Source organism: Bos grunniens, chromosome 21 (genome assembly GCF_055505025.1).
Source record: "Bos grunniens cultivar Pamir isolate PY7600 chromosome 21, Bosgru_T2T1.0, whole genome shotgun sequence".
NCBI classification, from domain to species: Eukaryota; Metazoa; Chordata; class Mammalia; order Artiodactyla; family Bovidae; genus Bos; species Bos grunniens.
In genome coordinates, this window is record NC_141185.1 from 42633142 (window position 1) to 42648957 (window position 15816).

The window sequence follows — 15816 nt, forward strand, 5'->3', positions numbered from 1 at the left end:
TGAAGCACAGTGCTGTACACCTGAAACTAACACAACATTGTAAATGATCTATACTTCAATTTTTAAAAAAAAATAACTCCAGATTTAAACTTCCTAGATGCATTTCAATCTGCTGCAGTTTTTCCTCTTGCTGATGTCCAAAGTGTCCCATCTTTGGTCTCTTCAAGTCCCAGATCCTTTTAATACCATTCCAGTGGGTCTGAAGGTTCCTCTGCTCTGACAAAATATTCCAGGTACAACTTGTACAGTTCCTATTCTTGACCCAGAATCTGCCATTTTTCCGAGGAGTCCTAGTTTCCTTTAGCAGAAAACTGAATTTCAAACCCACCATCAAGGGGCCTGGGTATCTTTCTGCTGTTGGTGAGGCCACCATTTCCAGGCCTCTCTGGGTAATAGAGCTGATCAGAGGAGATAATATTTAATGGGGAGAAAGTCTCAGTTTCACAAGATTAAAGAGTTCTGAACATGGATGGTGGTGATGGCTGCAAACAACATGAATGTACTTAATGCCACAGAACTGAACGCTTAAAAACAGTGAAAAGAGTCAATTTCATGTTGTATTTTACCACAGTTTTTTAAAAAAAAGCACTGAATACATGTGATTTATACAGTTTTCACACAAACAGTAGGATACAAATTTTATTCCAGTTCTCACAGGCTATAAACTAGGAACACTGGAACATATCCAGGGACATATGACAAAGTGCAAAAAAAATTATATGTTGAATTGGTTCATAGTGCTTTTCAGGTATATTATATACTTCTGCTCTGTATGTTTATTCTATTAATTATTGAGAGTTTGATATTGAAACTCCAGCCAAAAATCTTAATTTAGCTACTTAAAAATTGTAATATACAGTGGAACTATATATAACTTTGTTCTGTATTTTCCAAGTCTCCTGTAAATGTGTTATCATACTTTCAAAATTTTTTAAATAAAAGAGAAATATATAAATACAAAGCATTGAAAATTTTTTCCAATAAGCGAGTCCCACACAAAAGTTAACACTGACCAGGAAATGAGGGTGGTACCCAAACACTTCTAACAAGACTCTCCTTCACTAGTGAGCAACTGTGGGTGAGGATGAACTAAATTTGTTTCAATGTTACTTTGCAATCAGCTTCAAAGTTTTTAGGACAAATACTAAATCATTCAGCCTAACTATTTAATAAGCAGAGCTGTTAGGTATTTCTTTTGTCCTGGAGACTATGTGAAATTAAGGCAAAATGATGGGTGCTGTGATCTGAGAAAGTTTAGGATCCTAAGGAAGGTTCTGGTTTCACCTTAACTAACTCCATTGCCATATGATCCAGCAACCCCACTCCTGGACATATACCTGGTTATAATAGCACTATTCTCAATAACCAAGACCTGTATAGCACAGGGAACTACATTCAACATCCTGTGATAAACCATAATGGAAAAGAACATGAAGAGAATGTATACATGTGTATAATTGAGTTACTCTGCTGTATAGCAGAAATTAACACAGCATTTGTAAGTCAATTACACATCAATAAAATGGAAAAAAAAAATCAATTCCATATCCTATGTGGCTTCAGAAGAGCAGCTCAGTTCTACTGAGATTTATGTGCAGGACCCAAGACGGTGTAGCTCCAGGACTTAGTGCAGTGCCCTCTGGGAAGCAGCCCTCCCAGGGCCCCCACACTCCATCCAGCCAGCCAGCAGTGGGCAGAGCCAGGCAACAAACCCACTGTGTGATGTGTGAGTCCAGCCATGGCGGTCACCTGGAGGGGCTGCCATCCTGCGGAGGCCAGTGCACCTGGGCTTGACCCTCTGGACGCAGCCTCAGGCCCCAGCCCACGCAGCTGGGGAAGGAGACAGAATGTGCCAGCAGACAGATCCCAGCCCAGGTCCCCCGCATTGACCACACCACTTCTGACACCCCTGCAGGCAGGACCCAGCTGTCCCCTTGGCTGGGCACACTGGGCACAGGCTCAGATGGCCTCGAGGCCAGTGCCCGGCACACACAGGTGTGTCCTGTGTGCACCGGAGCCTGCTCTCCTGCAGGCACAGCCAGGAGGAGCTGAACAGCACTTGACCATTGATCAACTTCTTCCTCTTTCTGCATAAATATCCCTGTCTGTCAGATGCACACTGCCATCATGCCCATTTCAGACAGGAAGGAGGTGAGACTGAGGCTCAGAAAGGTGGGGGCTTCCATGGGGCGCCAGAATGAGCGGGAAGACAAGTCAGGATCTGTCTCTGCCTCGGGCCCCCCTTGTCCTTGCTCTGTCACCAGCCCTCAACCCTTGCTGCTACCTGCCCTTGCTCATCATCACCAGATCCCCAACCTGCCCCCGTCCAGGTCCTTCTCTGCTTCCCTTTCACTCCCCTTGGCATCCACCAGCCCACCTGCCCAAGGGCTCTGTGAACACTGACCACTCCCACCCTCTCTTTGCGTCCTGACTCTCATCCCCGGGGGCTGAGCTGTGAAGAGGAACTCACGGGTACCTGACGTGCTGGGCCATGGGCGTGATTACCTTGTGCCAGGAGCTGCCTGGGACACCAAGGGATGAGGTGGCCTGTGTGCTAACCCGGCCACCGACCACGTCCACAGTCTCAGGACCAGCCAGGGTGCTCTGCTCCATGCATGTGTGCATGCAAAGACACTTCAGTCAGGTACTACTCTTTGTGACCCCATGGACTGTAGCCTACCAGGTCCCTCTGTCTGCAGGTTTCTCCAGGCAAGAATACTGAAGTGGGTTGCCACTCCCTCCTCCAAGAGATCCTCCTGATCCAAGGATCAAACCTGAGTCTCTTGCATCTCCTGCATTGGCAGGCGGATTCTTAACCTAAACAAGTCATCTAGAAACCATTCACTTAAATATGGACGTATATGTGGTTTTTTCAGGTTCTTTTCACATTTAGTTTATTACAGAGGGCTGCACAAGATCCCTTGTGCTGTACAGTGGGTGCTTTTTTATTATGTTTTTATAAATAGTAGAGTGTATATGTTAATCAGAACCAGCTAATTTCTCCCTGCTCCCCCATCGTTTTTCCTGTTAGGAAAGCCTGTTTCTGTTTCTGTGAGCATGTTTCTATTTAGTAAAGTTCATTTATATCTATTTTTAGATTCTGTCTAGAGGTGACATCACGATACTTGCCTCTGCCTCTCTTACTTCAACTTAGTATCATCTCTTTAATACTTTCCTGTGGCTGGAAATGGCATTCTTTCATCTTATTCATGGCTGAGTAATACTGTATCGTGTATAGGTACCCATTTTCTTTATCCACTCATCAGTCCTTCTTCTCTTAGGCTGCTTCCGTATCTTAGCTAGTGTACACAGTGCTGCCATGATCATTGGGGTGCAGGTGTTTTAAAATTTTGGTTTTCTCTGAATCTATGCCCAGATGTGAGATTGCTGGGTCACATGGTACTTCATGTTTAGTTTTTCAAAGAACCTTGGCTGGCATTGTTCTCCCTAGTGGATGTAAATTCCCAACAACAGTGTAGGATTCACTTCTCTTCACACCATTTCCAGCATTCATTGCTGTAGATTTTTTGAGATGTATGCTGTAGATTTTTTGAGATGGCCATTCTGACAGGTGTGAGGTGACACTTCATTGTACTTTGACTTATCTCTCTTAAGAATTAGTGTTGCTGAGTATCTTTTCATGTTTTATGGCCTTTTATGCCTTCTTCGGAGAAATCTGACTCATTTTTTAAACTGGGTTATTTAAAGAAAAAAATATATTGACCTGCACTAGCTGTTCGTGTGTTCTGGAGATGAATTCCCTGTGGGTATCTTTGTTTGCAAATGTTTTTTTCCCATTAGGAGGGTTGTCTTTCTCTTTCATTTATGATCTTTCTGTGCCAACGGTTTTAAGGTTAATTGGGTCCCAAGTTTATTGCATTCAGAATTTGCTATTTTTATCAAAGCATGTTCTGCTTGTTTTCAAGTTTCATGGCATCCATTTTTCCATTTAGATCTTTAATCTATTTGGAGTATATTTTTGTGTATGGTGTTATGAAGTATTCTAATTTTATTCTCATTTTCCTCCTAGAACCTGCACACTATCCTCCACAGTGAGTTGAAAGTCACTCAGTCGTGTCCAACTCTTTGCAACCCTATGGATTATAGTCCATGGAATTCTCCAGGCAGAATACTAGAGTGTGTAGCCTTTCCCTTCTCCAGAGGATCGTCCCAACCCAGGGATCGAACCCAGGTCTCCCACATTGCAGGCAGATTCTTTACCAACTGAGTTATCAGGTAAGTCCTCCACAGTGGCTGTTCCCAATTTCTATTCCCAGCATCAGTGTAGGAGGGTTCCCTTTTCTTCTTCTCTTCTCCAACATTTGTTTGTAGTTTTTCAGTGGCCATTCTGACCCATGTGAAGTGATACCTTGTTGCAATCTTGAGTTGCATTTCTCTAATATTTAATAACATTGACATCTTTTCATGTGATGTTTTTTAAAATGTGAGCTAAATCTACCGCTTGACATTGACTCCTTGACCATCTGCCTTGTTTTGAACTCTCTTCCGCTGACCCCCGCTAGGATATTTCCGGCGCAGGTGTTTTTTTACCACAGCCCCAAAGGCCTTGTAAGTATTAAGTGCCCATCAGCACAGGCTTAAGTTGTTTTGCAAAGTGCCCACAAGGTGGCAGCATTTCTTCATGCCCCTTTTTTCTTCTTGTCATTTGTTATTTTATACTGGAGTCGAGTCGATTTCTGATGTTGTGTCAGTTTTAGGTGTACAGAAACTTGATTCAGTAATCTATAAACATCTATTCTTGTTCGGGTTTTTTCCCCCCATATAGGTGATTTCAGTGTGTTCAGTAGAATTCACAGGGCTATTCTTTAGGCCCTTTTTGATCATCTATTTGATATGAATTAGTGTGTATATATGTCAATTTCAAACTCTAAATTGATGCCTCCCCACTAACATTTTCTTATAAATTGGTTTCCTACATTTGAGCCTATTTTGTAAGTTAGTTCATCCGTATGAATATACAGCTTCCACCTGTAAGTAATACAATATTTGTCTTTTTCTGACTGACCTCCTTCCGTTGCTGGCCAACATCTTGGCCTTCTCTGCCCACCGAAGCCGAATGAAAACCAGAGAGGCAGAATTTGGAAGAAACAGAATAGTGGCTTTTATTCTCAGGTAGTGGAGAGGGGAACACAGCATGCTCCTGCCTCAACAACTGTGTCCCTAAGGCAGGTGCTCACAGTCAGGAGGAGTCAGGAGCCGGTGATGAGGAAACAAAGGTGACAGGACCATGATTTCTTCCTCTTGCATCATTTCAAAGGCAGTCATAAACTGGCATCAGTAACCCGTAACTGCATTGGGCAGTCTGGTGGCTCTGAGGCCTTCTTTCTGACATGTAACTACAAGGGGAAGGCTGTTGTAAACATCAGATAGAGGATGTATTTAGCACAGAGTCAAGTGAAGTGTGGCTCCTGCAGAGTTAGGGTGCAGAAAAGCAAACTTAGTTACAGACATTCAGAACCAGGAGCAGTTAAAGTAAAACAAACTAGGAATGTTCAGGCCTGCTCACTGTTCTTTATCTTCTTTGCTCTCAGAGCAGTGAAAAACAAAAACTCATTCCTCTTTTTTCCTTTTCACTGCACAATTCCCCCATCAGTTTATTCCCTCCTAACAATGGAGGAAGGGAAATACGTCATTCTTGTCTGGCTGAGGACAAACTTCAGTTTTGCTCCGTTTGAAAATCACCAGCTGTTCAGCCCAGGAACCATCTATCTCCTACTTCAAATCTTCCTTGAGACGTGAACCCCAAGAAACCTTTATTGGGGTGATAAGGGACAGACGGCAGTCTTCTCTAACTTCTTTAATGCTGACATGGGACTCATAGACCCTACCTAGTTGGGGTCATGGAGCTCTCACCCTGTTCTATTAAGTGGCCCCAAGGTGACTTTTGTGGTTATTCCTGCTGGATCTGTCTGGAGGAGTGGCTGTAATCTCTTTGGGGGCATGGGTTTTCTTTGCACATCATCTTTATCTTGATGTGAATCTGTGTCATCTGGAGAGACAAAATGAAACAGATATTTAGAAAAAAAAAAACAGAGGCATAGATGAGTAAAACTGTTACTGCAGCTAGGGATCAAAGCCAAGAGTAAGAACCAAGTCTTGTTTGATGACAATTTTGATTGTGTTCCAGACATAGTCAGTGCTTGGGTCATCCTGTCCAAAGGGATGGAGCCATTTGGACTCAGTAGTAGTTGGAGGAATGACAATCTCAACATTAACAGACAAAATAGAAAAAATTAAGCTTGAATCCTAATTTAGATTTAACACTTCAAGGAGACTTGTAGCCAGGTAGCCAGTTGTCTAGGTTTATTTAAGTAGGTCTTAACCTTTAAAGTGGCTATTGATCATTACACATGCATTTTTTTTCTGTGCAACATACAGTCCAGAGCAATTTCTCTTTCTACACATGTAAGAGTTATAAGAAGAGACCTTTAAAAAGTGGAGTGCTTTCCTGGTGGCTCAGACGGTAAAAGCGTCTGCCTGCAATGCAGGAGACTCGGGTTCAATACCTGGGTCAGGAAGCTCCCCTGGAGAAGGAAATGGCAATCCACTCCAGTACTCTTGCCTGGAAAATTCCATGGACGGAGGAGCCTGGTGGGCTGCAGCCCATGGGGTCACAAAGAGTCGGACATGACTGAGCGACTTCACTTTCTTTTTCTTTCTTTAAAAAGTAAGGCTGTAGTTATCTGCTGCTTTTATTTTTCGAATGGCTGACAGTATCCTAAGTCTAACACAGGTCAGAAAACTCAAGTTGTTAACAATACAAGGACTTGTCTGAAATCACACCATAGTGTCACCTAATCAGTTTTTTAACTACTCTATGTTGATTTTAACCATAATTTTTCCTTAAATAGCCAAAGCGACTGTCACTGTCAATGATGTTAATGTTTCTCTAGGTACAAGAGAAGATGCAAGACTCAGGGCTTACAAAAAATCTCCTCCTGAAAGTGTTTAACTATCTGAAGGCGTCTTCTGCCAATTTTTCCAGAGCATAGAGTGCCTCATTCCTAATTTCCACCCTGAATTCCTTTCAGGGGTTATTGAAGGTCAGCAGCTTCAGTGGCCATGATTTAATTTCTGTAGAGATAGATGGCAAGTGCCAATTGGCTGAGCCCCTTCAGGTTCATGAAGCTGACTATGGTTTGAGGGCATGACATGACCATTTTGTCCCATGGTGCTAAGAATGCTCATTCCCAAGTCTTATGAAGATTTTGTTGATAGGCCACTAAATGTGCTGTCACTGGACAAGGCCATAAAACAGTATTCAAAATTCTCTGGACTACCTGTGCTTCTGAATCTCTTGTGGTCCAGGAAAATATTTATTCCCTTTTGTTCTTTTTTCCCATATCTAGAGTTACACTGTTGCAATTACTGACCTTATATGGGACTGTATACTATCATTTTATCAGTGACTCGGTCAAATAGTTGGTAACGTAAGGGACCACACTATGAAACAGGCAATATACAAAACAATATGAAACAAAATAGCTAGCAGTTAATAGTAAGGCCATAAATAAGAACTTAAGAACTTCCATTAGGTGTAGCCCAGTATATACCAAAGTCATCTGACTTAGCTTGTTCTGTACCAATCCTTATTTCTTAGGGAAACTATATATATTGACATTGTCCATAAGGCACCCAGCCTGTTTTCTAGTATTACTAGACTGATTATCCTTAGTATGATTTAACTGTTCCAAGCATAGAGGAGGCTTTAAAATGTAAATTACCACAGCCTAATGTTAATAGCCTCATGGCTTCATTTAAATGCTTAGTTATGAACCAGGTATTTATATTACAATATGTACTTGCTAGTTTATAAGCAGTTGGTATGCATCAAGGTTTCTTGTTCAGATGACCAAGGCCTGCTATGTGTAAGTCTGGCTGACAAACCTTTACAGCATTTAGATTTAAGAGCCTCATACAGCCTTCTGTGTCCAAGCTAGCTATGCTCACTGCATGACAGGCCAATGGATTTGAGAGATGAGGTGTTGAGGCAAGGAAGAGAATTAAATTGGGGAGCCAGCTAAGAAGATAACAGGCTAGCACCTCAAAATAACCACCTTCTCAGAGCCTGGTTGCTAGGTTTTTTTATTGGGTGGGGGGAGGTAAGGAAACATAGTAAAGTAAAAAAGACTATTCAATGCTTGCAACTGTCCCCTAGAATGGGAAGGCAGGGGAATGAGTTAAGTTTTACTTCTTTACAGTCCTTCACAGGTGGGTGGCTCAGGCTGCAGGCCATACGTAATGCTTACAATAACAAAAAGGGTTAAAGTCACAGAAGCAGACCCAGTATAAATTTAAAACTAACCCTTCCAGGTTACAACTCCCCCTCTCAATGTCCATCTCACCATCTTGTGAGAGAAGGGGGTCCATTTTGCCTGTCTTCCTGGGAGTGCCTGCCATTAGTGCTGGTGTTTTTAAATGTCAAGACTAGTCTTCCTCTGTTCCTCTTGGAAGAGAAGTTTACCCCTGCAAATTTAGAAATACTGAACTTCAAACATAAAAGGCAGCATCTCAAGCTAAGAAATTTAGCATCTTTCTACGCATGGGAAGATGCAAGATTCTGGGCTCATTAAATCATAGGTAACTGGGGCCTGTAATCCTGCATTCTCAGTTTCATCTAGGTTCACCATAGGGAGTAGTTGGAGTGGCTGTAGTTGAATGAAGGCCAGGGGGCAGGCATTCCCCTTTCTCAGGGCCCGCTGACTCACACTGAAAGGCTGCAATCGCTCATTCCATGCCTCAGGTCTTTCCTTCTTGGTCATGAATAACCATTATCTGGAAAACATTTCATGATTAACTTTAGTCCCAAGGCGCTGGAAAGTTCATCCCAATAGAGTCAAAAAATTTTTGATGTCACACCAGGTGTTAAGTTTTGGACCAGGCCCAATCAATAACTAAAAATTTCTGGATTCTAACTGTAATCCAGGAGACATTATCCCTTGTTGTTTCTTCCCATACCTAGAACCACACTATTACAATTATTTTCTCAAAATGTTTAGTCATATTAGTTTTGTTGGAGGCCTGATTTACACACTGGTTACTGTTAAGAGATAACAATCTAAATTAAACAGGATATAAGTCATACAGACAATGACATAGTACAGCATAGACACACAAAGCACAATCTGAAAACAAAGAGCAAATTCACTAATGATTGGTGTAACTAGTTATAATCCAGTTATAATTGTTGAGTGACCAAAGGAGCCATAACTGATTTAATGAGCTATCTGCAATTTCACTGTACTGGCCATGCACACTTATGCACGACTTAATCTCTGAGACAAGCATATGTTACTAGCACGATCAACCAGGTACAGAGAAAAAGACAGATGTTCCAAAAGGTATAATCTACCAAACTACTGCAAGTCATAATTAATTGAAGGAGTTTTACATACACCTGGAAAACACAGATTTAAATCAATAATTCTTTAAGATAGAAACCATATTCAACCGTATTTAGCAGTTTACTCAGTTCTATGTAACTAATCCTTTTTGTTAACAGCTTTAGGAAATCATCAGTTTTCTCAATAGAATTCTTCAATTATTTTTACTCAGTTCATTAGAATGTTCTAAAAGTCAGAAACTTGTAAAGTCCTGTTTATATGAAGAGGAAACATTTTGCAAAGACATTAGAGTAAAACCATAACTGTGTATATTAACAAAAGACTTAAGGAAGCAAGTTTATATCTGATTACTGCTGTGCCATACAACACCTTCATAACAAAAATTATGACTAATAATATTTTATCAGGACATATCAGATTCTTAGGAACTCCAAACAATCTCTAGAATATCTGTACCATTTACTATAAAACTTATTTATTGGAAAACACTTCCTTTATAGTTTAACACACCAAATGAACTTGATTAGTTTAGTATCTCCCTTTGGGGTCCCTCAGGGGCCCTTTGAAGCACTCCAAATTTAGTTAGAGGTCAAAGGAACTTTATTATAATTTGATCTTGGAAGCCCTGTCAAAGGAACACCCAAACATTTTAAAATACAGCAGGGGCATAGGTCACTGTGAAACTTAGCCAAAGTGACAATAACAGAGGCAAATACAGATTATTTAAAAGGTAAATAAATTTGAAATCTGTTATGAAAGACAGTTTAGCATCTTCAGAAAACTTGTCTGTTTTAACAGAGAAAAACCGAATTTCCGTTTTACACCAGCTTAAAGGTTCATTTACTGAATTAATAACTTATTTTAGGCTTAGTCAATCCTGACTGATCACCTACAAAACCCTTACTGGGGTCCATTTTCTACAAACCTTTCATCACTTATTTCAGCACAACTTTAAGTTTTAAGTTTTAGAATATCTGGAAGGATCCTAAAATATATTTCTAAGAGTTTTTTTTACATTTAAATTGGGCCTCCACCCACTTGTGGGTGTATCACTTAGCTTGCTGATGTGTTACAAAGAGTGTATTGAGGCTCAAGGTCTATTGGAAACTGTCTAGTCCACCATCCTGAACCTATTCGATTATATTCAGCCTGTGTAATGCCCTTGGATTATGTCATTCTTTAAAAGATTGTGCCCTGCCCCTTTTCTTCTGTTTCATTTCCCCCCTCAGATTTTATTCTCATATTCTCATGGGAAGCAGAGGGCTGAAGGGCTACCTTCTGTAATTGCTTTAAAGCTGACTGACCCTCAGAACTCTTCTCTAATAGGGGGCCCGCCCTCGTGTCCATGGCAACGGCCTGTAAGACCTGTTGCTGCTGCTGCTGCTGCTGCTAAATTGCTTCAGTCGTGTCCGACTCTGTGCGACCCCATAGACGGCAGCCCACCAGGCTCCCCTGTCCCTGGGATTCTCCAGGCAAGAACACTGGAGTGGGTTGCCATTTCCTTCTCCAATGCAAGAAAGTGAAAAGTGAAAGTGAAGTCGCTCAGTAAGACCTGTTAAGACCAGTGAATCAGAGGAAGAGGATGGTGAAGAGGCTTCCCAGGAGGAATGTATTGAAGGGGAAGGTACCATCCCTTCCAACCCTTCTAAGGAGGCACTCTCAAAGGCTGGCTATAATGCATTTAGGAATGGAGTTCCTTTATCCATCGTACCCAAGAAAATCCCAAAGAAAATCATAACCCCAGCTGAGCCAGATGATTCAGAAGGTGGGAGAAAAAAGAGAGGGCCAAAACACAGGTAAACGTCCCCTTGACCCCCTCACTTGCCCATCTCCAGAGGGTAACCCTCTGCCCTTCTGCAGCTGGGCTGGGATTCGAAGTCTTCCCTTTAGCCGGGGAAAGAGGACAGGAAACAGAGATCGTTTGGGCTGGCTTGGTTTAGTATTTCAGCACATTTATATTATCCTGGTCTTTCCCAGGTGGTGCCAGTGGTAAAGAACCAGCCTGCCAATGCACGAAACACAGGTTAGATCCCTAGGTCGGGAAGATCCAGCGGAGGAGAGCATGGCAACCCACTCTAGTATTCTTGCCTGCAGAATCCCATGGACAGAGATGAGCATGGCAGTCTATAGGGTTGCAAAGAAACAACTGAAGCCACTTAGCACGCAAGGTCTTTCCTTTCAGTGGCTTCCAGAGAACATAAATTGCACTGTTCATCTGTGCATGATCTCTTCATCTGGGTGCCTGGCACCCCAGGGTCCTTTTCTCCCTCTGCCTGATTTCTGTTCTTTCTCCATTCCACATAGCTGGCCATGAACCTGAATAACTGCAAGTATGAAAGTGGTAAGCATCTAGCTCATCACTCACACCACTGGGCATCAGAGGATATTTTGGGCTGCAGCTTTCACTCAGAAGATGTCCCCACAATTTGCACCCAGCCCCTAGATCTCGTTAGGCTGACTTATGACCTGGACTGAGCCTCCTGGCCCAGCTACCAACAGCTGAAACATCACTGTTTCAATTACTCTCAGCACTAGAGTGGGAACCTCCAGTTAGCTGACAAGGAAAAATAACAAAATCACCATCACTCCCACCCCCTTCATAGAATTTATCAGCGATGCCAACGAGACCAGGTTAAAACCGTGTTTTCAAGGCAGGTTTTGTGGGGGCTTCAGCAATTAAAAAAAAGAAGAAAAATCACCAGCTAGTTTAGTCATGTCCTCCTCTGTTTATCTCCAATGGCATCTGCGCAAGGAGTCCCCAAAGTACTAGGCTGCCAGTGTGACTCCTTCCAAATGTCAGCTCCCCAGGCCAGAAACCCTCCTACTTGAGAGAACTAACAGAATAGAGAGCCAGGCTCTAGTTTTCAGAACAGATTTTGGAAGGGCCCCAACAGCCTCACGAACTTGGAATTGTCACAGTGGTAACTAAACTGCAGAAATGAGGTAAGAACTGCCTGCCCTGTTCATCCTGCTCTCCAGTCAGGTCTGTTCCTTCCCTAAGCCAGCTACAGTCCCATGGCTTGCTGTCAGGCTGGCTCCACTCTTCATAGTTTGTTGGGCAGTCCAAATGTGCGGTCTCAAGGAGGTGGGGAAGGATGAAGGGTGGCCTGTGTACTAAATAGACTGCTCTGTCTCAGTGGAATGATTCAGGGACATGAGGAGGTTTCAGGTACAACCTCCCTAATCAGTACTTTGAATCTGACCTTTTGGAGCAGGAGATGTGAAAGTAGACAGCAAAGGGAACCTACCACAAAGGTCAGGGACAGGACAGAGGCAGAGAGGGCAAGATCCTTGTGGATGACAGGGGACTCATCTGTGGAGATCCGGCATCATCTTTTATGTACCTTGTAGCTGCTACCAGTACACCTGGATCCTATGGAGTTGAAAGAAACTGAGGAAGAGGAGGAGCTGGAGCACAGGAAGGCCCTGCTTCAAAGGGAAACTCTCATCTGAAGTCTGGGGAATGTAGAGCAGCTAGCCTGCATGCTGCACCTCAGGCAACAGGGCCAGAAAAAACCACCGACTGTCAGGTGAGGGTCCCTGCGCAGGGTCTCACAGGACAAGGGAACAAGGGCTGTAGCGGAACATGGTGGTGGCCACAGCCGAGGAAGCTAATGGGATGGTCTGGCTGCGGAGTCCGGGAAAAGCCGTGTATCCTGGACCTTGGGAAAGGGTCTCTTGGCTCTTTTTGCATCTGTTCCAAAGCACGCTTGTTTCTAGTAATGACATCCAGCTACTAAGGGCTGTCTCACTTACAAGACACGAGCTCTCTATATTCCTATCTTGCAACAACCCCAAACTCATGACTGACAACTAGTATGTTCAAACTACCGCACAATTGCACTACTTCACACACTAGCAATGTAATGCTCAAAATTCCACATCACTCCAGGTGCCATCTGCAGAATGTCAGCTGGCTAAGAGATCCAGCAGCCATCGACCCCTGCTCACTGTCAGTGAAGACATCTGGACATCTGAAAGCCAAAGTCAGGCTCTGAGCCTTATATGCCAAACTAGCCTTGGTCACTCTGACCTGGGTTAAGTCCCACTAGTTAACATTACAGCTGGGGTGCTCCCCAAATACTCTATGATACTGCCAACAGCATGGGAACAGGGGAGGGAGTGGAACCATTTATTTACCTCCTTCTATGTACTAGACCTGGAGAAGGCAATGGCACCCCACTCCAGTACTCTTGCCTGGAGAATCCCAGGGACGGGGGAGCCTGGTAGGCTGCCGTCCATGGGGTCACACAGGGTCGACACAACTGAAGTGACTTAGCAGCAGCAGCAGCATGTACTAGACCGGAGAAGGCAATGGCACCCCACTCCAGTACTCTTGCCTGGAGAATCCCAGGGACGGGGGAGCCTGGTAGGCTGCAGTCCATGGGGTTGCTGAGGGTCGGACACGACTGAGTGACTTCACTTTCACTTTTCACTTTCATGCATTGGAGAAGGAAATGGCAACCCACTCCAGTGTTCTTGCCTGGAGAATCCCAGGGACGGCGGAGCCTGGTGGGCTGCCGTCTATAGGGTTGCACAGAGTCGGACACGACTGAAGCGACTTAGCATGCATGCAATGCTGTTTATGTCTTCCCATAATTCCATCTGTTATAATTAGATGTAGAATATTCATGAGCCCTTAATGCTTAAGGTTACTTGGAGAGTCCCACTTCTATCCACTATGTGCTTAGGGAGCCTGTGCAAGAGTTGAAAAGACCCTGTGGTTATTTTGCAGCATATCTGTGAGCTCTCCTGGGTGTGTCTGGGATGGAGTTTAGAGATGGGTTTGCATCCCTTTCAGCCAGGCCTCTCCTTGATGCTTCTACCTAACTTCCTACCTAAGAGTTCTCTCCCCAGTGCCCTGAAACAACAGAAAAAAGCCATCCAGTTCCAGAAAATTCAGAGACAAATGGAGGTGCCAGGTGCCCTGTGCAGGACCCAGTCGTGGGAAGCCATGGAGCAGCTCCAAGACAGACTAAGTTTTTTGTTTTGAATACATAATACATTACATATGGCTCAAAATTGAAACAGTATAACAGGGCATATGCTTTGAGAAGTGTTAACCCTCCTCAGATCAGATCAGTTGCTCAGTCGTGTCCGACTCTTTGCGACCCCATGAATTGCAGCACACCAGGCCTCCCTGTCCGTCAACTCCTGGAGTTCACTCAGACTCACATCCATTGAGTCAGTGATGCCATCCAGCCATCTCATCCTCTGTCGTCCCCTTCTCCTCTTGCCCCCAATCCCTCCCAGCATCAGAGTCTTTTCCAATGAGTCAACTCTTCGCATGAGGTGGCCAAAGTACTGCAGTTTCAGCTTTAGCATCATTCCTTCCAAAGAAATCCCAGGGCTGATCTCCTTCAGAATGGACTGGTTGGATCTCCTTGCAGTCCAAGGGACTCTCAAGAGTTTTCTCCAATACCACAGTTCAAAAGCATCAATTCTTCGGTGCTCAGCCTTCTTCACAGTCCAACTCTCACATCCATACATGACCACAGGAAAAACCATAGCCTTGACTAGACGAACCTTTGTTGGCAAAGTAATGTCTCTGCTTTTGAATATGCTATCTAGGTTGGTCATAACTTTCCTTCCAAGGAGTAAGCGTCTTTTAATTTCATGGCTGCAGTCACCATCTGTAGTGATTTTGGAGCCCAGAAAAATAAAGTCTGACACTGTTTCCATTGTTAACCCTCCTAGTGTCCTATGGATCCTCTTTTTAATAATTTTTTGTGTGTGTCACTTTCTAGGTTTCCTTCTGCAAATACAAGCAAGCTCATAATATAGAATGTTTCCACTTTCATAGTGAAAACAGAATCTATAAATACTTTTCTATACTGTGCTTTATTCACTCAATACATACCATTCCACTTCTCAAAAGAGCACTCCTCATTCTGTTTTGTAGATGCTTAACAAACTGTAGTTTATTTTACTGGTCTTTTATGGTGGGCACTTGAATTGTTTCCACTCACTCGCTATAACAAATAGTGCTCTAGTACATAAATTTGTGTGCACATCAATCTACGTATCTGCCAGAAGTATCTGTTATTCACATTCCCAGAAGTAGGGTTGCTGAAGCCAAAGCTAAATGGATTTGCATTTTGATAAATATTGCTAAATAGTCCTCTTTAGGTCATGTTCCACTTTTCATTCTCATCAGAGTAACTTTGGGGTTGAGATTTAGAATGAAGGGTGTTTTATGATTTTATGAGCCTATAACACCTCTCTTCTGTCAGCTTCCTCTTGTGTATTGAATACCAGCCTTTTCAACTCTTCCAAATTCTTACCTGTCAACTCCCCTTTGGGGATCAGTAAATAACTTTTTCTTTCAGAGAAAAGTCAGGCCATTAAGTAAAGAGCTATTAAAGCCTCTTGGCCTCCTCCTTACCTTCCACACTCTCAATCTTGTACTCTATTCACATCACTGGGGAAGTGGCCGTCCTTCACTTATCTA

General features: G+C 43.2%; 1 long non-coding RNA gene across 5 annotated transcripts in view; it reads right to left on the reverse strand.

Annotated features, from left to right (window-relative positions):
* The window catches only part of LOC147349510 (uncharacterized), a 40384-nt gene that overhangs the window by 10900 nt on the left and 13668 nt on the right, over positions 1-15816 (reverse strand). The window contains exons 2-4 of one of the 5 annotated variants that reach the window (XR_015149903.1): positions 8730-8796; positions 5875-6010; positions 5099-5429 (exon numbers count right to left, since the gene is read on the reverse strand). This is a non-coding gene — a long non-coding RNA (uncharacterized LOC147349510). Of the gene's footprint in view, positions 1-5098; positions 5430-5757; positions 6011-8729; positions 8797-15816 lie in introns of those variants that run through there. The other 4 variants (XR_015149901.1, XR_015149902.1, XR_015149904.1 and 1 more) reach the window with 4 other exon arrangements.